This window comes from Oncorhynchus tshawytscha, linkage group LG18, assembly GCF_018296145.1.
Source record: "Oncorhynchus tshawytscha isolate Ot180627B linkage group LG18, Otsh_v2.0, whole genome shotgun sequence".
Taxonomy (NCBI): Eukaryota; Metazoa; Chordata; class Actinopteri; order Salmoniformes; family Salmonidae; genus Oncorhynchus; species Oncorhynchus tshawytscha.
This window is the reverse complement of record NC_056446.1, coordinates 37,332,855-37,356,664: the sequence shown is the minus strand read 5'-3', so window position 1 is coordinate 37,356,664 and position 23,810 is coordinate 37,332,855. Positions and strand designations below refer to the sequence as shown.

Here is a 23,810-nt window from a genome sequence, read left to right as displayed (position 1 = left end):
CTCCATGTTAGTTCATACTAGGTGTCTGTCAGAGGGGTGAAACTCTCCATGTTAGTTCATACTAGATGTCTGTCAAAGGGGTGAAACTCTCTCTTCATGTTAGTTCATACTAGATGTCTGTCAGAGGGTGAAACTCTCTCTTCATGTTAGTTCAGTCTGTCAAGGGGTGAAACTCTACATGTTAGTTCATACTAGATGTCTGTCAAAGGGTGAAACTCTCTCTTCATGTTAGTTCATACTAGATGTCTGTCAGAGGGGTGAAACTCTCTTCATGTTAGTTCATACTAGATGTCTGTCAGAGGGTGAAACTCTCCATGTTAGTTCATACTAGATGTCTGTCAGAGGGTGAAACTCTCCATGTTAGTTCATACTAGATGTCTGTCAGAGGGGGAAACTCTCCATGTTAGTTCATACTAGATGTCTGTCAGAGGGTGAAACTCTCCATGTTAGTTCATACTAGATGTCTGTCAGAGGGGTGAAACTCTCCATGTTAGTTCATACTAGATGTCTGTCAGAGGGGTGAAACTCTCCATGTTAGTTCATACTAGATGTCTGTCAGAGGGGTGAAACTCTCCATGTTAGTTCATACTAGATGTCTGTCAGAGGGGTGAAACTCTCCATGTTAGTTCATACTAGATGTCTGTCAGAGGGGTGAAACTCTCTCCATGTTAGTTCATACTAGATGTCTGTCAAATGGTGAAACTCTCTTCATGTTAGTTCATACTAGATGTCTGTCAGAGGGGTGAAACTCTCTCCATGTTAGTTCATACTAGATGTCTGTCAGAGGGGTGAAACTCTCCATGTTAGTTCATACTAGATGTCTGTCAGAGGGGTGAAACTCTCTCCATGTTAGTTCATACTAGATGTCTGTCAGAGGGGTGAAACTCTCTCCATGTTAGTTCATACTAGATGTCTGTCAGAGGGGTGAAACTCTCATGTTAGTTCATACTAGATGTCTGTCAGAGGGGTGAAACTCTCTCCATGTTAGTTCATACTAGATGTCTGTCAGAGGGGTGTCATGTTAGTTCATACTAGATGTCTGTCAGAGGGGTGAAACTCTCCATGTTAGTTCATACTAGATGTCTGTCAGAGGGGTGAAACTCTCCATGTTAGTTCATACTAGATGTCTGTCAGAGGGTGAAACTCTCCATGTTAGTTCATACTAGATGTCTGTCAAATGGTGAAACTCTCTTCATGTTAGTTCATACTAGATGTCTGTCAGAGGGGTGAAACTCTCCATGTTAGTTCATACTAGATGTCTGTCAGAGGGGTGAAACTCTCCATGTTAGTTCATACTAGATGTCTGTCAGAGGGGTGAAACTCTCTCTTCATGTTAGTTCATACTAGATGTCTGTCAGAGGGGTGAAACTCTCTCCATGTTAGTTCATACTAGATGTCTGTCAGAGGGGTGAAACTCTCCATGTTAGTTCATACTAGATGTCTGTCAGAGGGGTGAAACTCTCTTCCATGTTAGTTCATACTAGATGTCTGTCAGAGGGTGAAACTCTCCATGTTAGTTCATACTAGATGTCTGTCAGAGGGGTGAAACTCTCCATGTTAGTTCATACTAGATGTCTGTCAGAGGGGTGAAACTCTCCATGTTAGTTCATACTAGATGTCTGTCAGAGGGGTGGAACTCTCTCCATGTTAGTTCATACTAGATGTCTGTCAGAGGGGTGGAACTCTCTCTCCATGTTAGTTCATACTAGATGTCTGTCAGAGGGGTGGAACTCTCTCTTCATGTTAGTTCATACTAGATGTCTGTCAGAGGGGTGAAACTCTCCATGTTAGTTCATACTAGATGTCTGTCAGAGGGGTGAAACTCTCTCTCCATGTTAGTTCATACTAGATATCTGTCAGAGGGGTGGAACTCTCTCCATGTTAGTTCATACTAGATGTCTGTCAGAGGGGTGAAAAATCTCTCTTCATGTTAGTTCATACTAGATGTCTGTCAGAGGGGTGAAACTCTCTTCATGTTAGTTCATACTAGATGTCTGTCAGAGGGGTGAAACTCTCTCCATGTTAGTTCATACTAGATGTCTGTCAGAGGGGTGAAACTCTCTTCATGTTAGTTCATACTAGATGTCTGTCAGAGGGGTGAAACTCTCTCCATGTTAGTTCATACTAGATGTCTGTCAGAGGGGTGAAACTCTCCATGTTAGTTCATACTAGATGTCTGTCAGAGGGGTGAAACTCTCTCTTCATGTTAGTTCATACTAGATGTCTGTCAGAGGGTGAAACTCTCCATGTTAGTTCATACTAGATGTCTGTCTTAGGGGTGAAACTCTCCATGTTAGTTCATACTAGATGTCTGTCAGAGGGGTAAAACTCTCCATGTTAGTTCATACTAGATGTCTGTCAGAGGGGTGGAACTCTCTCTCCATGTTAGTTCATACTAGATGTCTGTCAGAGGGGTGGAACTCTCCATGTTAGTTCATACTAGATGTCTGTCAGAGGGGTGAAACTCTCTCCATGTTAGTTCATACTAGATGTCTGTCAGAGGGGTGAAACTCTCTCCATGTTAGTTCATACTAGATGTCTGTCAGAGGGGTGAAACTCTCTCCATGTTAGTTCATACTAGATGTCTGTCAGAGGGGTGAAACTCTTCATGTTAGTTCATACTAGATGTCTGTCAGAGGGGTGAAACTCTCTCCATGTTAGTTCATACTAGATGTCTGTCAGAGGGGTGAAACTCTCCATGTTAGTTCATACTAGATGTCTGTCAGAGGGGTGAAACTCTCCATGTTAGTTCATACTAGATGTCTGTCAGAGGGGTGAAACTCTCCATGTTAGTTCATACTAGATGTCTGTCAGAGGGGTGAAACTCTCTCTTCATGTTAGTTCATACTAGATGTCTGTCAGAGGTTGAAACTCTCCATGTTAGTTCATACTAGATGTCTGTCAGAGGGGTGAAACTCTCTATGTTAGTTCATAATAGATGTCTGTCAGAGGGGTGAAACTCTCCATGTTAGTTCATAATAGATGTCTGTCAGAGGGGTGAAAGTCTCCATGTTAGTTCATACTAGATGTCTGTCAGAGGGGTGAACTCTCTCCATGTTAGTTCATACTAGATGTCTGTCAGAGGGGTGAAACTCTCCATGTTAGTTCATACTAGATGTCTGTCAGAGGGGTGAAACTCTCTTCATGTTAGTTCATACTAGATGTCTGTCAGAGGGGTGGAACTCTCTCCATGTTAGTTCATACTAGATGTCTGTCAGAGGGGTGAAACTCTCCATGTTAGTTCATACTAGATGTCTGTCAGAGGGGTGGAACTCTCTCCATGTTAGTTCATACTAGATGTCTGTCAGAGGGTGAACTCTCTCCATGTTAGTTCATACTAGATGTCTGTCAGAGGGGTGAAACTCTCTTCATGTTAGTTCATACTAGATGTCTGTCAGAGGGGTGAAACTCTCCATGTTAGTTCATACTAGATGTCTGTCAGAGGGGTGGTTGAAACATGTTAGTTCATACTAGATGTCTGTCAGAGGGGTGTTCCATGTTAGTTCATACTAGATGTCTGTCAGAGGGGTGAAACTCTCCATGTTAGTTCATACTAGATGTCTGTCAGAGGGGTGAAACTCTCCATGTTAGTTCATACTAGATGTCTGTCAGAGGGGTGAAACTCTCCATGTTAGTTCATACTAGATGTCTGTCAGAGGGTGAAACTCTCCATGTTAGTTCATACTAGATGTCTGTCAGAGGGGTGAAACTCTCCATGTTAGTTCATACTAGATGTCTGTCAGAGGGGTGAAACTCTCCATGTTAGTTCATACTAGATGTCTGTCAGAGGGTGAAACTCTCTCCATGTTAGTTCATACTAGATGTCTGTCAGAGGGGTGAAACTCTCCATGTTAGTTCATACTAGATGTCTGTCAGAGGGGTGAAACTCTCTCTCCATGTTAGTTCATACTCTTCAGAGGGTGAAACTCTCTTCATGTTAGTTCATACTAGATGTCTGTCAGAGGGGTGAAACTCTCCATGTTAGTTCATACTAGATGTCTGTCAGAGGGGTGAAACTCTCCATGTTAGTTCATACTAGATGTCTGTCAGAGGGGTGAAACTCTCCATGTTAGTTCATACTAGATGTCTGTCAGAGGGGTGAAACTCTCCATGTTAGTTCATACTAGATGTCTGTCAGAGGGGTGAAACTCTCCATGTTAGTTCATACTAGATGTCTGTCAGAGGGGTGAAACTCTCCATGTTAGTTCATACTAGATGTCTGTCAGAGGGGTGAAACTCTCTTCATGTTAGTTCATACTAGATGTCTGTCAGAGGGGTGAAACTCTCCATGTTAGTTCATACTAGATGTCTGTCAGAGGGGTGAAACTCTCCATGTTAGTTCATACTAGATGTCTGTCAGAGGGGTGAAACTCTTCCATGTTAGTTCATACTAGATGTCTGTCAGAGGGGTGAAACTCTCCATGTTAGTTCATACTAGATGTCTGTCAGAGGGGTGAAACTCTCCATGTTAGTTCATACTAGATGTCTGTCAGAGGGGTGAAACTCTCTCCATGTTAGTTCATACTAGATGTCTGTCAGAGGGTGAAACTCTCCATGTTAGTTCATACTAGATGTCTGTCAGAGGGGTGAAACTCTCCATGTTAGTTCATACTAGATGTCTGTCAGAGGGGTGAAACTCTCCATGTTAGTTCATACTAGATGTCTGTCAGAGGGGTGAAACTCTCTCTTCATGTTAGTTCATACTAGATGTCTGTCAGGGGTGAAACTCTCCATGTTAGTTCATACTAGATGTCTGTCAGAGGGGTGAAACTCTCCATGTTAGTTCATACTAGATGTCTGTCTTAGGGGTGAAACTCTCCATGTTAGTTCATACTAGATGTCTGTCAGAGGGGTGGAACTCTCTCTCCATGTTAGTTCATACTAGATGTCTGTCAGAGGGGTGGAACTCTCTCTCCATGTTAGTTCATACTAGATGTCTGTCAGAGGGGTGAAACTCTCTATGTTAGTTCATAATAGATGTCTGTCAGAGGGGTGAAACTCTCCATGTTAGTTCATAATAGATGTCTGTCAGAGGGGTGAAAGTCTCCATGTTAGTTCATACTAGATGTCTGTCAGAGGGGTGAAACTCTCCATGTTAGTTCATACTAGATGTCTGTCAGAGGGGTGAAACTCTCTCTCCATGTTAGTTCATACTAGATGTCTGTCAGAGGGTGAAACTCTCCATGTTAGTTCATACTAGATGTCTGTCTTAGGGGTGAAACTCTCCATGTTAGTTCATACTAGATGTCTGTCAGAGGGGTGAAACTCTCCATGTTAGTTCATACTAGATGTCTGTCAGAGGGTGAAACTCTCCATGTTAGTTCATACTAGATGTCTGTCAGAGGGGTGAAACTCTCCATGTTAGTTCATACTAGATGTCTGTCAGAGGGGTGAAACTCTCCATGTTAGTTCATACTAGATGTCTGTCAGAGGGGTGAAACTCTCCATGTTAGTTCATACTAGATGTCTGTCAGAGGGGTGAAACTCTCCATGTTAGTTCATACTAGATGTCTGTCAGAGGGGTGGAACTCTCCATGTTAGTTCATACTAGATGTCTGTCAGAGGGTGAAACTCTACATGTTAGTTCATACTAGATGTCTGTCAGAGGGGTGAAACTCTCCATGTTAGTTCATACTAGATGTCTGTCAGAGGGGTGAAACTCACTCTCCATGTTAGTTCATACTAGATGTCTGTCAGAGGGGTGAAACTCTCTCCATGTTAGTTCATACTAGATGTCTGTCAGAGGGTGAAACTCTCTCCATGTTAGTTCATACTAGATGTCTGTCAGAGGGGTGAAACTCTCCATGTTAGTTCATACTAGATGTCTGTCAGAGGGGTGAAACTCTCCATGTTAGTTCATACTAGATGTCTGTCAGAGGGGTGAAACTCTCCATGTTAGTTCATACTAGATGTCTGTCAGAGGGGTGAAACTCTCCATGTTAGTTCATACTAGATGTCTGTCAGAGGGGTGAAACTCTCCATGTTAGTTCATACTAGATGTCTGTCAGAGGGGTGAAACTCTCTCCATGTTAGTTCATACTAGATGTCTGTCAAGGGGTGAAACTCTCTTCATGTTAGTTCATACTAGATGTCTGTCAGAGGGGTGAAACTCTCCATGTTAGTTCATACTAGATGTCTGTCAGAGGGGTGAAACTCTCCATGTTAGTTCATACTAGATGTCTGTCAGAGGGGTGAAACTCTCTCTTCATGTTAGTTCATACTAGATGTCTGTCAGAGGTTGAAACTCTCCATGTTAGTTCATACTAGATGTCTGTCAGAGGGGTGAAACTCTCTATGTTAGTTCATAATAGATGTCTGTCAGAGGGGTGAAACTCTCCATGTTAGTTCATACTAGATGTCTGTCAGAGGGGTGAAACTCTCTCATGTTAGTTCATACTAGATGTCTGTCAGAGGGGTGGAACTCTCTCCATGTTAGTTCATACTAGATGTCTGTCAGAGGGGTGGAACTCTCCATGTTAGTTCATACTAGATGTCTGTCAGAGGGGTGAAACTCTCTTCATGTTAGTTCATACTAGATGTCTGTCAGAGGGGTGGAAACTCTCTTCATGTTAGTTCATACTAGATGTCTGTCAGAGGGGTGGAACTCTCCATGTTAGTTCATACTAGATGTCTGTCAGAGGGGTGAAACTCTCTCCATGTTAGTTCATACTAGATGTCTGTCAGAGGGTGGAACTCTCTTCATGTTAGTTCATACTAGATGTCTGTCAGAGGGGTGAAACTCTCTTCATGTTAGTTCATACTAGATGTCTGTCAGGGGTGAAACTCTCCATGTTAGTTCATACTAGATGTCTGTCAGAGGGGTGAAACTCTCTCCATGTTAGTTCATACTAGATGTCTGTCAGAGGGGTGAAACTCTCCATGTTAGTTCATACTAGATGTCTGTCAGAGGGGTGAAACTCTTCATGTTAGTTCATACTAGATGTCTGTCAGAGGGGTGAAACTCTCTCCATGTTAGTTCATACTAGATGTCTGTCAGAGGGGTGAAACTCTCCATGTTAGTTCATACTAGATGTCTGTCAGAGGGGTGAAACTCTCTATGTTAGTTCATACTAGATGTCTGTCAGAGGGGTGAAACTCTCCATGTTAGTTCATACTAGATGTCTGTCAGAGGGGTGGAACTCTCCATGTTAGTTCATACTAGATGTCTGTCAGAGGGGTGAAACTCTCTCTCCATGTTAGTTCATACTAGATGTCTGTCAGAGGGTGGAACTCTCTCTTCATGTTAGTTCATACTAGATGTCTGTCAGAGGGGTGAAACTCTCTCCATGTTAGTTCATACTAGATGTCTGTCAGAGGGGTGAAACTCTCTCCATGTTAGTTCATACTAGATGTCTGTCAGAGGGTGAAACTCTCCATGTTAGTTCATACTAGATGTCTGTCAGAGGGGTGAAACTCTCTCCATGTTAGTTCATACTAGATGTCTGTCAGGGGGTGAAATGTCTCAGAGGGGTCTCTCCATGTTAGTTCATACTAGATGTCTGTCAGAGGGGTGAAACTCTCTCCATGTTAGTTCATACTAGATGTCTGTCAGAGGGTGAAACTCTCCATGTTAGTTCATACTAGATGTCTGTCAGAGGGGTGAAACTCTCCATGTTAGTTCATACTAGATGTCTGTCAGAGGGTGAAACTCTCCATGTTAGTTCATACTAGATGTCTGTCAGAGGGGTGAAACTCTCCATGTTAGTTCATACTAGATGTCTGTCAGAGGGGTGAAACTCTCTTCATGTTAGTTCATACTAGATGTCTGTCAGAGGGGTGAAACTCTTCATGTTAGTTCATACTAGATGTCTGTCAGAGGGGTGAAACTCTCTTCATGTTAGTTCATACTAGATGTCTGTCAGAGGGGTGAAACTCTCCATGTTAGTTCATACTAGATGTCTGTCAGAGGGGTGAAACTCTCCATGTTAGTTCATACTAGATGTCTGTCAGAGGGGTGAAACTCTTCATGTTAGTTCATACTAGATGTCTGTCAGAGGGTGAAACTCTCCATGTTAGTTCATACTAGATGTCTGTCTTAGGGGTGAAACTCTCCATGTTAGTTCATACTAGATGTCTGTCAGAGGGGTAAAACTCTCCATGTTAGTTCATACTAGATGTCTGTCAGAGGGGTGGAACTCTCTCTCCATGTTAGTTCATACTAGATGTCTGTCAGAGGGGTGGAACTCTCTCTCCATGTTAGTTCATACTAGATGTCTGTCAGAGGGTGGAACTCTCTCTTCATGTTAGTTCATACTAGATGTCTGTCAGAGGGGTGAAACTCTCTCTTCATGTTAGTTCATACTAGATGTCTGTCAGAGGGGTGAAACTCTCTCTTCATGTTAGTTCATACTAGATGTCTGTCAGAGGGGTGGAACTCTCCATGTTAGTTCATACTAGATGTCTGTCAGAGGGGTGGAACTCTCTCCATGTTAGTTCATACTAGATGTCTGTCAGAGGGTGGAAACTCTCTTCATGTTAGTTCATACTAGATGTCTGTCAGAGGGGTGAAACTCTCTCTTCATGTTAGTTCATACTAGATGTCTGTCAGAGGGGTGAAACTCTCCATGTTAGTTCATACTAGATGTCTGTCAGAGGGGTGAAACTCTGAAACTCTCCATGTTAGTTCATACTAGATGTCTGTCAGAGGGTGAAACTCTCCATGTTAGTTCATACTAGATGTCTGTCAGAGGGGTGAAACTCTCCATGTTAGTTCATACTAGATGTCTGTCAGAGGGGTGAAACTCTCTCCATGTTAGTTCATACTAGATGTCTGTCAGAGGGGTGAAACTCTCCATGTTAGTTCATACTAGATGTCTGTCAGAGGGGTGAAACTCTCTCTTCATGTTAGTTCATACTAGATGTCTGTCAGAGGGTGAAACTCTCCATGTTAGTTCATACTAGATGTCTGTCAGAGGGGTGAAACTCTCCATGTTAGTTCATACTAGATGTCTGTCAGAGGGGTGAAACTCTCTCCATGTTAGTTCATACTAGATGTCTGTCAGAGGGGTGAAACTCTCTTCATGTTAGTTCATACTAGATTGCTGTCAGAGGGGTGAAACTCTCTCCATGTTAGTTCATACTAGATGTCTGTCAGAGGGGTGAAACTCTCTCTCCATGTTAGTTCATACTAGATGTCTGTCAAAGGGTGAAACTCTCTTCATGTTAGTTCATACTAGATGTCTGTCAGAGGGTGAAACTCTCCATGTTAGTTCATACTAGATGTCTGTCAGAGGGGTGGAGCTCTCCATGTTAGTTCATACTAGATGTCTGTCAGAGGGGTGGAACTCTCCATGTTAGTTCATACTAGATATCTGTCAGAGGGGTGGAACTCTCTCCATGTTAGTTCATACTAGATGTCTGTCAGAGGGGTGGAACTCTTCATGTTAGTTCATACTAGATGTCTGTCAGAGGGGTGAAACTCTCTCCATGTTAGTTCATACTAGATGTCTGTCAGAGGGGTGGAACTCTCCATGTTAGTTCATACTAGATGTCTGTCAGAGGGGTGGAACTCTCTCCATGTTAGTTCATACTAGATGTCTGTCAGAGGGGTGGAACTCTCCATGTTAGTTCATACTAGATGTCTGTCAGAGGGGTGAAACTCTCTCTCCATGTTAGTTCATACTAGATATCTGTCAGAGGGGTGGAACTCTCTCCATGTTAGTTCATACTAGATGTCTGTCAGAGGGGTGAAAAATCTCTCTTCATGTTAGTTCATACTAGATGTCTGTCAGAGGGGTGAAACTCTCCATGTTAGTTCATACTAGATGTCTGTCAGAGGGGTGAAACTCTCTCCATGTTAGTTCATACTAGATGTCTGTCAAATGGTGAAACTCTCTTCATGTTAGTTCATACTAGATGTCTGTCAAATGGTGAAACTCTCTTCATGTTGTTCATACTAGATGTCTGTCAGAGGGTGAAACTCTCCATGTTAGTTCATACTAGATGTCTGTCAGAGGGGTGAAACTCTCCATGTTAGTTCATACTAGATGTCTGTCAGAGGGGTGAAACTCTCTCTCCATGTTAGTTCATACTAGATGTCTGTCAGAGGGTGGAACTCTCTCTTCATGTTAGTTCATACTAGATGTCTGTCAGAGGGGTGAAACTCTCCATGTTAGTTCATACTAGATGTCTGTCAGAGGGTGGAACTCTCTCTTCATGTTAGTTCATACTAGATGTCTGTCAGAGGGGTGAAACTCTCCATGTTAGTTCATACTAGATGTCTGTCAGAGGGGTGGAAACTCTCTCCATGTTAGTTCATACTAGATGTCTGTCAGAGGGGTGAAACTCTCCATGTTAGTTCATACTAGATGTCTGTCAGAGGGGTGGAACTCTCCATGTTAGTTCATACTAGATGTCTGTCAGAGGGTGAAACTCTCTCTTCATGTTAGTTCATACTAGATGTCTGTCAGAGGGGTGAAACTCTCTCTCCATGTTAGTTCATACTAGATGTCTGTCAAAGGGTGAAACTCTCTTCATGTTAGTTCATACTAGATGTCTGTCAGAGGGTGAAACTCTCCATGTTAGTTCATACTAGATGTCTGTCAGAGGGGTGGAGCTCTCCATGTTAGTTCATACTAGATGTCTGTCAGAGGGGTGGAACTCTCCATGTTAGTTCATACTAGATGTCTGTCAGAGGGGTGAAACTCTCCATGTTAGTTCATACTAGATGTCTGTCAGAGGGGTGAAACTCTTCATGTTAGTTCATACTAGATGTCTGTCAGAGGGGTGGAAACTCTCCATGTTAGTTCATACTAGATGTCTGTCAGAGGGGTGGAACTCTCCATGTTAGTTCATACTAGATGTCTGTCAGAGGGTGAAACTCTACATGTTAGTTCATACTAGATGTCTGTCAGAGGGGTGAAACTCTCCATGTTAGTTCATACTAGATGTCTGTCAGAGGGGTGAAACTCTCTCTTCATGTTAGTTCATACTAGATGTCTGTCAGAGGTTGAAACTCTCCATGTTAGTTCATACTAGATGTCTGTCAGAGGGGTGAAACTCTCCATGTTAGTTCATACTAGATGTCTGTCAGAGGGGTGAAACTCTCTCTCCATGTTAGTTCATACTAGATGTCTGTCAGAGGGGTGAAACTCTCCATGTTAGTTCATACTAGATGTCTGTCAGAGGGGTGAAACTCTCCATGTTAGTTCATACTAGATGTCTGTCAGAGGGGTGAAACTCTCCATGTTAGTTCATACTAGATGTCTGTCAGAGGGGTGAAACTCTCTCTTCATGTTAGTTCATACTAGATGTCTGTCAGAGGGGTGAAACTCTCCATGTTAGTTCATACTAGATGTCTGTCAGAGGGGTGAAACTCTCCATGTTAGTTCATACTAGATGTCTGTCAGAGGGTGAAACTCTACATGTTAGTTCATACTAGATGTCTGTCAGAGGGGTGGAACTCTCCATGTTAGTTCATACTAGATGTCTGTCAGAGGGGTGAAACTCTCTCTCCATGTTAGTTCATACTAGATATCTGTCAGAGGGGTGGAACTCTCTCCATGTTAGTTCATACTAGATGTCTGTCAGAGGGGTGAAAAACTCTTCATGTTAGTTCATACTAGATGTCTGTCAGAGGGGTGAAACTCTCCATGTTAGTTCATACTAGATGTCTGTCAGAGGGGTGGAACTCTCCATGTTAGTTCATACTAGATGTCTGTCAGAGGGGTGAACTCTCTCCATGTTAGTTCATACTAGATGTCTGTCAGAGGGTGAACTCTCTCTTCATGTTAGTTCATACTAGATGTCTGTCAGAGGGGTGAAACTCTCTTCATGTTAGTTCATACTAGATGTCTGTCAGAGGGGTGAAACTCTCCATGTTAGTTCATACTAGATGTCTGTCAGAGGGGTGAAACTCTCTCCATGTTAGTTCATACTAGATGTCTGTCAGAGGGGGAAACTCTCCATGTTAGTTCATACTAGATGTCTGTCAGAGGGGTGAAACTCTCCATGTTAGTTCATACTAGATGTCTGTCAGAGGGGTGAAACTCTCTCCATGTTAGTTCATACTAGATGTCTGTCAGAGGGTGAAACTCTCCATGTTAGTTCATACTAGATGTCTGTCAGAGGGGTGAAACTCTCCATGTTAGTTCATACTAGATGTCTGTCAGAGGGTGAAACTCTCCATGTTAGTTCATACTAGATGTCTGTCAGAGGGGTGAAACTCTCCATGTTAGTTCATACTAGATGTCTGTCAGAGGGTGAAACTCTCCATGTTAGTTCATACTAGATGTCTGTCAGAGGGTGAAACTCTCCATGTTAGTTCATACTAGATGTCTGTCAGAGGGGTGAAACTCTCTCCATGTTAGTTCATACTAGATGTCTGTCAGAGGGGTGAAACTCTCCATGTTAGTTCATACTAGATGTCTGTCAGAGGGGTGAAACTCTCTTCATGTTAGTTTACTAGATGTCTGTCAGAGGGTGAAACTCTCCATGTTAGTTCATACTAGATGTCTGTCAGAGGGGTGAAACTCTCCATGTTAGTTCATAATAGATGTCTGTCAGAGGGGTGAAACTCTCCATGTTAGTTCATACTAGATGTCTGTCAGAGGGGTGAAACTCTCCATGTTAGTTCATACTAGATGTCTGTCAGAGGGGTGAAACTCTCCATGTTAGTTCATACTAGATGTCTGTCAGAGGGGTGAAACTCTCTCCATGTTAGTTCATACTAGATGTCTGTCAAATGGTGAAACTCTCTTCATGTTAGTTCATACTAGATGTCTGTCAGAGGGGTGAAACTCTCTCCATGTTAGTTCATACTAGATGTCTGTCAGAGGGTGAAACTCTCCATGTTAGTTCATACTAGATGTCTGTCAGAGGGGTGAATCTCTCCATGTTAGTTCATACTAGATGTCTGTCAGAGGGGTGAAACTCAATCTCCATGTTAGTTCATACTAGATGTCTGTCAGAGGGGTGAAACTCTCCATGTTAGTTCATACTAGATGTCTGTCAGAGGGGTGGAACTCTCCATGTTAGTTCATACTAGATGTCTGTCAGAGGGGTGAAACTCTCCATGTTAGTTCATACTAGATGTCTGTCAGAGGGGTGGAACTCTTCATGTTAGTTCATACTAGATGTCTGTCAGAGGGGTGAAACTCTCCATGTTAGTTCATACTAGATGTCTGTCAGAGGGGTGAAACTCTCTTCATGTTAGTTCATACTAGATGTCTGTCAGAGGGGTGAAACTCTCCATGTTAGTTCATACTAGATGTCTGTCAGAGGGGTGAAACTCTCCATGTTAGTTCATACTAGATGTCTGTCAGAGGGGTGAAACTCTCTCTTCATGTTAGTTCATACTAGATGTCTGTCAGAGGGGTGAAACTCTCCATGTTAGTTCATAATAGATGTCTGTCAGAGGGGTGAAACTCTCCATGTTAGTTCATACTAGATGTCTGTCAGAGGGGTGAAACTCTCCATGTTAGTTCATACTAGATGTCTGTCAGAGGGGTGGAACTCTCTCCATGTTAGTTCATACTAGATGTCTGTCAGAGGGGTGGAACTCTCTCTCCATGTTAGTTCATACTAGATGTCTGTCAGAGGGGTGGAACTCTCCATGTTAGTTCATACTAGATGTCTGTCAGAGGGGTGAAACTCTCTCTTCATGTTAGTTCATACTAGATGTCTGTCAGAGGGGTGGAACTCTCTCTTCATGTTAGTTCATACTAGATGTCTGTCAGAGGGGTGGAACTCTCCATGTTAGTTCATACTAGATATCTGTCAGAGGGGTGGAACTCTCTCCATGTTAGTTCATACTAGATGTGTGTCAGAGGGTGGAACTCTCTCTTCATGTTAGTTCATACTAGATGTCTGTCAGAGGGGTGAAACTCTCTCTTCATGTTAGTTCATACTAGATGTCTGTCAGAGGGGTGAAACTCTCCATGTTAGTTCATACTAGATGTCTGTCAGAGGGGTGAAACTCTCCATGTTAGTTCATACTAGATGTCTGTCAGAGGGGTGAAACTCTCCATGTTAGTTCATACTAGATGTCTGTCAGAGGGGTGAAACTCTTCATGTTAGTTCATACTAGATGTCTGTCAGAGGGGTGAAACTCTCTCCATGTTAGTTCATACTAGATGTCTGTCAGAGGGGTGAAACTCTCCATGTTAGTTCATACTAGATGTCTGTCAGAGGGGTGAAACTCTCTTCATGTTAGTTCATACTAGATGTCTGTCAGAGGGGTGAAACTCTCCATGTTAGTTCATACTAGATGTCTGTCAGAGGGGTGAAACTCTCCATGTTAGTTCATACTAGATGTCTGTCAGAGGGGTGAAACTCTCTCTCCATGTTAGTTCATGCTAGATGTCTGTCAAAGGGTGAAACTCTCTTCATGTTAGTTCATACTAGATTGCTGTCAGAGGGGTGAAACTCTCTCCATGTTAGTTCATACTAGATGTCTGTCAGAGGGGTGAAACTCTCTCTTCATGTTAGTTCATACTAGATGTCTGTCAGAGGGGTGAAACTCTCCATGTTAGTTCATAATAGATGTCTGTCAGAGGGGTGAAACTCTCCATGTTAGTTCATACTAGATGTCTGTCAGAGGGGTGAAACTCTCCATGTTAGTTCATACTAGATGTCTGTCAGAGGGGTGAAACTCTCCATGTTAGTTCATACTAGATGTCTTTCAGAGGGGTGGAACTCTCTCCATGTTAGTTCATACTAGATGTCTGTCAGAGGGGTGGAACTCTCCATGTTAGTTCATACTAGATGTCTGTCAGAGGGGTGAAACTCTCTCCATGTTAGTTCATACTAGATGTCTGTCAGAGGGGTGGAACTCTCCATGTTAGTTCATACTAGATGTCTGTCAGAGGGGTGGAACTCTCTCCATGTTAGTTCATACTAGATGTCTGTCAGAGGGGTGGAACTCTTCATGTTAGTTCATACTAGATGTCTGTCAGAGGGGTGGAACTCTTCATGTTAGTTCATACTAGATGTCTGTCAGAGGGGTGGAACTCTTCATGTTAGTTCATACTAGATGTCTGTCAGAGGGGTGAAACTCTCTCTTCATGTTAGTTCATACTAGATGTCTGTCAGAGGGGTGAAACTCTCCATGTTAGTTCATACTAGATGTCTGTCAGAGGGGTGAAACTCTCTCCATGTTAGTTCATACTAGATGTCTGTCAAATGGTGAAACTCTCTTCATGTTAGTTCATACTAGATGTCTGTCAGAGGGGTGAAACTCTCTCCATGTTAGTTCATACTAGATGTCTGTCAGAGGGTGAAACTCTCCATGTTAGTTCATACTAGATGTCTGTCAGAGGGGTGAATCTCTCCATGTTAGTTCATACTAGATGTCTGTCAGAGGGGTGAAACTCTCTCCATGTTAGTTCATACTAGATGTCTGTCAGAGGGGTGAAACTCTCTCCATGTTAGTTCATACTAGATGTCTGTCAGAGGGGTGAAACTCTCCATGTTAGTTCATACTAGATGTCTGTCAGAGGGGTGAAACTCTCTCTTCATGTTAGTTCATACTAGATGTCTGTCAGAGGGGTGAAACTCTCCATGTTAGTTCATACTAGATGTCTGTCAGAGGGGTGGAACTCTCTCCATGTTAGTTCATACTAGATGTCTGTCAGAGGGGTGAAACTCTCCATGTTAGTTCATACTAGATGTCTGTCAGAGGGGTGGAACTCTCCATGTTAGTTCATACTAGATGTCTGTCAGAGGGTGAAACTCTCTCTTCATGTTAGTTCATACTAGATGTCTGTCAGAGGGGTGAAACTCTCCATGTTAGTTCATACTAGATGTCTGTCAGAGGGTGAAACTCTCTTCATGTTAGTTCATACTAGATGTCTGTCAGAGGGGTGAAACTCTCCATGTTAGTTCATACTAGATGTCTGCAGAGGGGTGAAACTCTCCATGTTAGTTCATACTAGATGTCTGTCAGAGGGGTGGAAACTCTCCATGTTAGTTCATACTAGATGTCTGTCAGAGGGGTGAACTCTCCATGTTAGTTCATACTAGATGTCTGTCAGAGGGGTGAAACTCTTCATGTTAGTTCATACTAGATGTCTGTCAGAGGGGTGGAACTCTCCATGTTAGTTCATACTAGATGTCTGTCAGAGGGGTGAAACTCTCCATGTTAGTTCATACTAGATGTCTGTCAGAGGGGTGAAACTCTCCATGTTAGTTCATACTAGATGTCTGTCAGAGGGGTGAAACTCTCCATGTTAGTTCATACTAGATGTCTGTCAGAGGGGTGAAACTCTCTCCATGTTAGTTCATACTAGATGTCTGTCAGAGGGTGAAACTCTCCATGTTAGTTCATACTAGATGTCTGTCAGAGGGGTGAAACTTCCATGTTAGTTCATACTAGATGTCTGTCAGAGGGTGAAACTCTCTCTCCATGTTAGTTCATACTAGATGTCTGTCAAAGGGTGAAACTCTCTTCATGTTAGTTCATACTAGATTGCTGTCAGAGGGGTGAAACTCTCCATGTTAGTTCATACTAGATGTCTGTCAGAGGGGTGAAACTCTCCATGTTAGTTCATACTAGATGTCTGTCAGAGGGGTGAAACTCTCTCTTCATGTTAGTTCATACTAGATGTCTGTCAGAGGGGTGAAACTCTCCATGTTAGTTCATAATAGATGTCTGTCAGAGGGGTGAAACTCTCCATGTTAGTTCATACTAGATGTCTGTCAGAGGGGTGAAACTCTCCATGTTAGTTCATACTAGATGTCTGTCAGAGGGGTGGAACTCTCTCCATGTTAGTTCATACTAGATGTCTGTCAGAGGGGTGGAACTCTCTCCATGTTAGTTCATACTAGATGTCTGTCAGAGGGGTGGAACTCTCCATGTTAGTTCATACTAGATGTCTGTCAGAGGGGTGAAACTCTCTCTTCATGTTAATTCATACTAGATGTCTGTCAGAGGGGTGGAACTCTCTCTTCATGTTAGTTCATACTAGATGTCTGTCAGAGGGGTGGAACTCTCCATGTTAGTTCATACTAGATATCTGTCAGAGGGGTGGAACTCTCTCCATGTTAGTTCATACTAGATGTGTGTCAGAGGGTGGAACTCTCTCTTCATGTTAGTTCATACTAGATGTCTGTCAGAGGGGTGAAACTCTCTCTTCATGTTAGTTCATACTAGATGTCTGTCAGAGGGGTGAAACTCTCCATGTTAGTTCATACTAGATGTCTGTCAGAGGGGTGAAACTCTCTCCATGTTAGTTCATACTAGATGTCTGTCAGAGGGGTGAAACTCTCCATGTTAGTTCATACTAGATGTCTGTCAGAGGGGTGAAACTCTTCATGTTAGTTCATACTAGATGTCTGTCAGAGGGGTGAAACTCTCTCCATGTTAGTTCATACTAGATGTCTGTCAGAGGGGTGAAACTCTCCATGTTAGTTCATACTAGATGTCTGTCAGAGGGGTGAAACTCTCTCTTCATGTTAGTTCATACTAGATGTCTGTCAGAGGGTGAAACTCTCCATGTTAGTTCATACTAGATGTCTGTCAGAGGGGTGAAACTCTCCATGTTAGTTCATACTAGATGTCTGTCAGAGGGGTGAAACTCTCTCTCCATGTTAGTTCATACTAGATGTCTGTCAAAGGGTGAAACTCTCTTCATGTTAGTTCATACTAGATGTCTGTCAGAGGGGTGAAACTCTCTCCATGTTAGTTCATACTAGATGTCTGTCAGAGGGGTGAAACTCTCTTCATGTTAGTTCATACTAGATGTCTGTCAGAGGGTGTCATGTTAGTTCATACTAGATGTCTGTCAGAGGGGTGAAACTCTCTCTCCATGTTAGTTCATACTAGATGTCTGTCAGAGGGTGAAACTCTCCATGTTAGTTCATACTAGATGTCTGTCAGAGGGGTGAAACTCTCTCCATGTTAGTTCATACTAGATGTCTGTCAGAGGGGTGAAACTCTCCATGTTAGTTCATACTAGATGTCTGTCAGAGGGGTGAAACTCTCATGTTAGTTCATACTAGATGTCTGTCAGAGGGGTGAAACTCTCCATGTTAGTTCATACTAGATGTCTGTCAGAGGGGTGAAACTCTCCATGTTAGTTCATACTAGATGTCTGTCAGAGGGGTGAAACTCTCCATGTTAGTTCATACTAGATGTCTGTCAGAGGGTGAAACTCTCCATGTTAGTTCATACTAGATGTCTGTCAGAGGGGTCTCTCCATGTTAGTTCATACTAGATGTCTGTCAGAGGGGTGAAACTCTCTCTCCATGTTAGTTCATAATAGATGTCTGTCAGAGGGGTGAAACTCTCCATGTTAGTTCATACTAGATGTCTGTCAGAGGGGTGGAACTCTCCATGTTAGTTCATACTAGATGTCTGTCAGAGGGGTGAAACTCTCTCTCCATGTTAGTTCATACTAGATGTCTGTCAGAGGGGTGGAACTCTCTTCATGTTAGTTCATACTAGATGTCTGTCAGAGGGTGGAACTCTCTCTTCATGTTAGTTCATACTAGATGTCTGTCAGAGGGGTGAAACTCTCCATGTTAGTTCATACTAGATGTCTGTCAGAGGGGTGAAACTCTCCATGTTAGTTCATACTAGATGTCTGTCAGAGGGGTGGAACTCTCTCCATGTTAGTTCATACTAGATGTCTGTCAGAGGGGTGAAAAATCTCTCTTCATGTTAGTTCATACTAGATGTCTGTCAGAGGGGTGAAACTCTCCATGTTAGTTCATACTAGATGTCTGTCAGAGGGGTGAAACTCTCTCCATGTTAGTTCATACTAGATGTCTGTCAAATGGTGAAACTCTCTCCATGTTAGTTCATACTAGATGTCTGTCAGAGGGGTGGAAACTCTTCCATGTTAGTTCATACTAGATGTCTGTCAGAGGGGTGAAACTCTTCATGTTAGTTCATACTAGATGTCTGTCAGAGGGGTGGAACTCTCTCCATGTTAGTTCATACTAGATGTCTGTCAGAGGGGTGAAAAATCTCTCTTCATGTTAGTTCATACTAGATGTCTGTCAGAGGGGTGAAACTCTCCATGTTAGTTCATACTAGATGTCTGTCAGAGGGGTGAAACTCTCTCCATGTTAGTTCATACTAGATGTCTGTCAAATGGTGAAACTCTCTTCATGTTAGTTCATACTAGATGTCTGTCAAATGGTGAAACTCTCTTCATGTTAGTTCATACTAGATGTCTGTCAGAGGGGTGAAACTCTCCATGTTAGTTCATACTAGATGTCTGTCAGAGGGGTGAAACTCTCTCTTCATGTTAGTTCATACTAGATGTCTGTCAGAGGGTGAAACTCTCCATGTTAGTTCATACTAGATGTCTGTCAGAGGGGTGAAACTCTCTCCATGTTAGTTCATACTAGATGTCTGTCAGAGGGGGGAAACTCTCCATGTTAGTTCATACTAGATGTCTGTCAGAGGGGTGAAACTCTCTCTTCATGTTAGTTCATACTAGATGTCTGTCAGAGGGGTGAAACTCTCCATGTTAGTTCATACTAGATGTCTGTCAGAGGGGTGAAACTCTCTCCATGTTAGTTCATACTAGATGTCTGTCAGAGGGGTGAAACTCTCTCTTCATGTTAGTTCAGTCTGTCAAGGGGTGAAACTCTACATGTTAGTTCATACTAGATGTCTGTCAAAGGGTGAAACTCTCTTCATGTTAGTTCATACTAGATGTCTGTCAGAGGGGTGAAACTCTCTCCATGTTAGTTCATACTAGATGTCTGTCAGAGGGGTGAAACTCTCCATGTTAGTTCATACTAGATGTCTGTCAGAGGGTGAAACTCTCCATGTTAGTTCATACTAGATGTCTGTCAGAGGGGTGAAACTCTCCATGTTAGTTCATACTAGATGTCTGTCAGAGGGGTGGAACTCTCCATGTTAGTTCATACTAGATGTCTGTCAGAGGGGTGAAACTCTCCATGTTAGTTCATACTAGATGTCTGTCAGAGGGGTGAAACTCTTCATGTTAGTTCATACTAGATGTCTGTCAGGGGTGAAACTCTCCATGTTAGTTCATACTAGATGTCTGTCAGAGGGGTGAAACTCTCTCTTCATGTTAGTTCATACTAGATGTCTGTCAGAGGGGTGAAACTCTCCATGTTAGTTCATACTAGATGTCTGTCAGAGGGGTGAAACTCTCCATGTTAGTTCATACTAGATGTCTGTCAGAGGGGTGAAACTCTCTCTTCATGTTAGTTCATACTAGATGTCTGTCAGAGGGTGAAACTCTCCATGTTAGTTCATACTAGATGTCTGTCAGAGGGGTGAAACTCTCCATGTTAGTTCATACTAGATGTCTGTCAGAGGGGTGAAACTCTCTCTCCATGTTAGTTCATACTAGATGTCTGTCAAAGGGTGAAACTCTCTTCATGTTAGTTCATACTAGATGTCTGTCAGAGGGGTGAAACTCTCCATGTTAGTTCATACTAGATGTCTGTCAGAGGGGTGAAACTCTCCATGTTAGTTCATACTAGATGTCTGTCAGAGGGGTGAAACTCTCTCTTCATGTTAGTTCATACTAGATGTCTGTCAGAGGGGTGAAACTCTCCATGTTAGTTCATAATAGATGTCTGTCAGAGGGGTGAAACTCTCCATGTTAGTTCATACTAGATGTCTGTCAGAGGGGTGAAACTCTCCATGTTAGTTCATACTAGATGTCTGTCAGAGGGGTGGAACTCTCTCCATGTTAGTTCATACTAGATGTCTGTCAGAGGGGTGGAACTCTCTCTCCATGTTAGTTCATACTAGATGTCTGTCAGAGGGGTGGAACTCTCCATGTTAGTTCATACTAGATGTCTGTCAGAGGGGTGAAACTCTCTCTTCATGTTAGTTCATACTAGATGTCTGTCAGAGGGGTGGAACTCTCTCTTCATGTTAGTTCATACTAGATGTCTGTCAGAGGGGTGGAACTCTCCATGTTAGTTCATACTAGATATCTGTCAGATGTCTGGGGTGGAACTCTCTCCATGTTAGTTCATACTAGATGTCTGTCAGAGGGTGAAACTCTCTCTTCATGTTAGTTCATACTAGATGTCTGTCAGAGGGGTGAAACTCTCTCTTCATGTTAGTTCATACTAGATGTCTGTCAGAGGGGTGAAACTCTCCATGTTAGTTCATACTAGATGTCTGTCAGAGGGGTGAAACTCTCTCCATGTTAGTTCATACTAGATGTCTGTCAGAGGGGTGAAACTCTCCATGTTAGTTCATACTAGATGTCTGTCAGAGGGGTGAAACTCTTCATGTTAGTTCATACTAGATGTCTGTCAGAGGGGTGAAACTCTCTCCATGTTAGTTCATACTAGATGTCTGTCAGAGGGGTGAAACTCTCCATGTTAGTTCATACTAGATGTCTGTCAGAGGGGTGAAACTCTCTCTTCATGTTAGTTCATACTAGATGTCTGTCAGAGGGTGAAACTCTCCATGTTAGTTCATACTAGATGTCTGTCAGAGGGGTGAAACTCTCCATGTTAGTTCATACTAGATGTCTGTCAGAGGGGTGAAACTCTCTCTCCATGTTAGTTCATACTAGATGTCTGTCAAAGGGTGAAACTCTCTTCATGTTAGTTCATACTAGATTGCTGTCAGAGGGGTGAAACTCTCTCCATGTTAGTTCATACTAGATGTCTGTCAGAGGGGTGAAACTCTCTCTCCATGTTAGTTCATACTAGATGTCTGTCAGAGGGTGAAACTCTCTTCATGTTAGTTCATACTAGATGTCTGTCAGAGGGGTGAAACTCTCTCTCCATGTTAGTTCATGCTAGATGTCTGTCAGAGGGTGAAACTCTCCATGTTAGTTCATACTAGATGTCTGTCAGAGGGGTGAAACTCTCTCTCCATGTTAGTTCATACTAGATGTCTGTCAGAGGGTGAAACTCTCTCCATGTTAGTTCATACTAGATGTCTGTCAGAGGGGTGGAACTCTCCATGTTAGTTCATACTAGATGTCTGTCAGAGGGGTGGAACTCTCCATGTTAGTTCATACTAGATGTCTGTCAGAGGGGTGGAACTCTTCATGTTAGTTCATACTAGATGTCTGTCAGAGGGGTGGAACTCTTCATGTTAGTTCATACTAGATGTCTGTCAGAGGGGTGAAACTCTCCATGTTAGTTCATACTAGATGTCTGTCAGAGGGGTGAAACTCTCTTCATGTTAGTTCATACTAGATGTCTGTCAGAGGGGTGAAACTCTCCATGTTAGTTCATACTAGATGTCTGTCAGAGGGGTGAAACTCTTCATGTTAGTTCATACTAGATGTCTGTCAGAGGGGTGAAACTCTCTCCATGTTAGTTCATACTAGATGTCTGTCAGAGGGGTGAAACTCTCCATGTTAGTTCATACTAGATGTCTGTCAGAGGGGTGAAACTCTCCATGTTAGTTCATACTAGATGTCTGTCAGAGGGGTGAAACTCTCCATGTTAGTTCATACTAGATGTCTGTCAGAGGGGTGAAACTCTCTCCATGTTAGTTCATACTAGATGTCTGTCAGAGGGGTGGAACTCTCTCTCCATGTTAGTTCATACTAGATGTCTGTCAGAGGGGTGAAACTCTCCATGTTAGTTCATACTAGATGTCTGTCAGAGGGGTGAAACTCTCTCTCCATGTTAGTTCATACTAGATGTCTGTCAAAGGGTGAAACTCTCTTCATGTTAGTTCATACTAGATGTCTGTCAGAGGGTGAAACTCTCCATGTTAGTTCATACTAGATGTCTGTCAGAGGGGTGGAACTCTCCATGTTAGTTTATACTAGATGTCTGTCAGAGGGGTGGAACTCTCCATGTTAGTTCATACTAGATGTCTGTCAGAGGGGTGGAACTCTCTCCATGTTAGTTCATACTAGAAGTGTGTCAGAGGGGTGAAACTCTCTCTTCATGTTAGTTCATACTAGATGTCTGTCAGAGGGGTGAAACTCTCCATGTTAGTTCATACTAGATGTCTGTCAGAGGGGTGAAACTCTCCATGTTAGTTCATACTAGATGTCTGTCAGAGGGGTGGAAAACTCTCCATGTTAGTTCATACTAGATGTCTGTCAGAGGGGTGAAACTCTCTCCATGTTAGTTCATACTAGATGTCTGTCAGAGGGGTGAAACTCTCTCTCCATGTTAGTTCATACTAGATGTCTGTCAGAGGGGTGAAACTCTCTTCATGTTAGTTCATACTAGATGTCTGTCAGAGGGGTGAAAACTCTCTCTTCATGTTAGTTCATACTAGATGTCTGTCAGAGGGGTGAAACTCTCCATGTTAGTTCATACTAGATGTCTGTCAGAGGGGTGAAACTCTCTCCATGTTAGTTCATACTAGATGTCTGTCAAATGGTGAAACTCTCTTCATGTTAGTTCATACTAGATGTCTGTCAGAGGGGTGAAACTCTCCATGTTAGTTCATACTAGATGTCTGTCAGAGGGTGAAACTCTCCATGTTAGTTCATACTAGATGTCTGTCAGAGGGGTGAAACTCTCCATGTTAGTTCATACTAGATGTCTGTCAGAGGGGTGAAACTCTCTCCATGTTAGTTCATACTAGATGTCTGTCAGAGGGGTGAAACTCTCTCCATGTTAGTTCATACTAGATGTCTGTCAGAGGGGTGAAACTCTCCATGTTAGTTCATACTAGATGTCTGTCAGAGGGGTGAAACTCTCTATGTTAGTTCATAATAGATGTCTGTCAGAGGGGTGAAACTCTCCATGTTAGTTCATAATAGATGTCTGTCAGAGGGGTGAAAGTCTCCATGTTAGTTCATACTAGATGTCTGTCAGAGGGGTGAAACTCTCCATGTTAGTTCATACTAGATGTCTGTCAGAGGGGTGGAACTCTCCATGTTAGTTCATACTAGATGTCTGTCAGAGGGTGAAACTCTACATGTTAGTTCATACTAGATGTC

General features: G+C 42.7%; 1 protein-coding gene across 1 annotated transcript in view; it reads left to right on the top strand.

Moving 5' to 3' along the window:
• The window catches only part of LOC112217951 (formin), a 117,584-nt gene that overhangs the window by 66,995 nt on the left and 26,779 nt on the right, over positions 1 to 23,810 (top strand).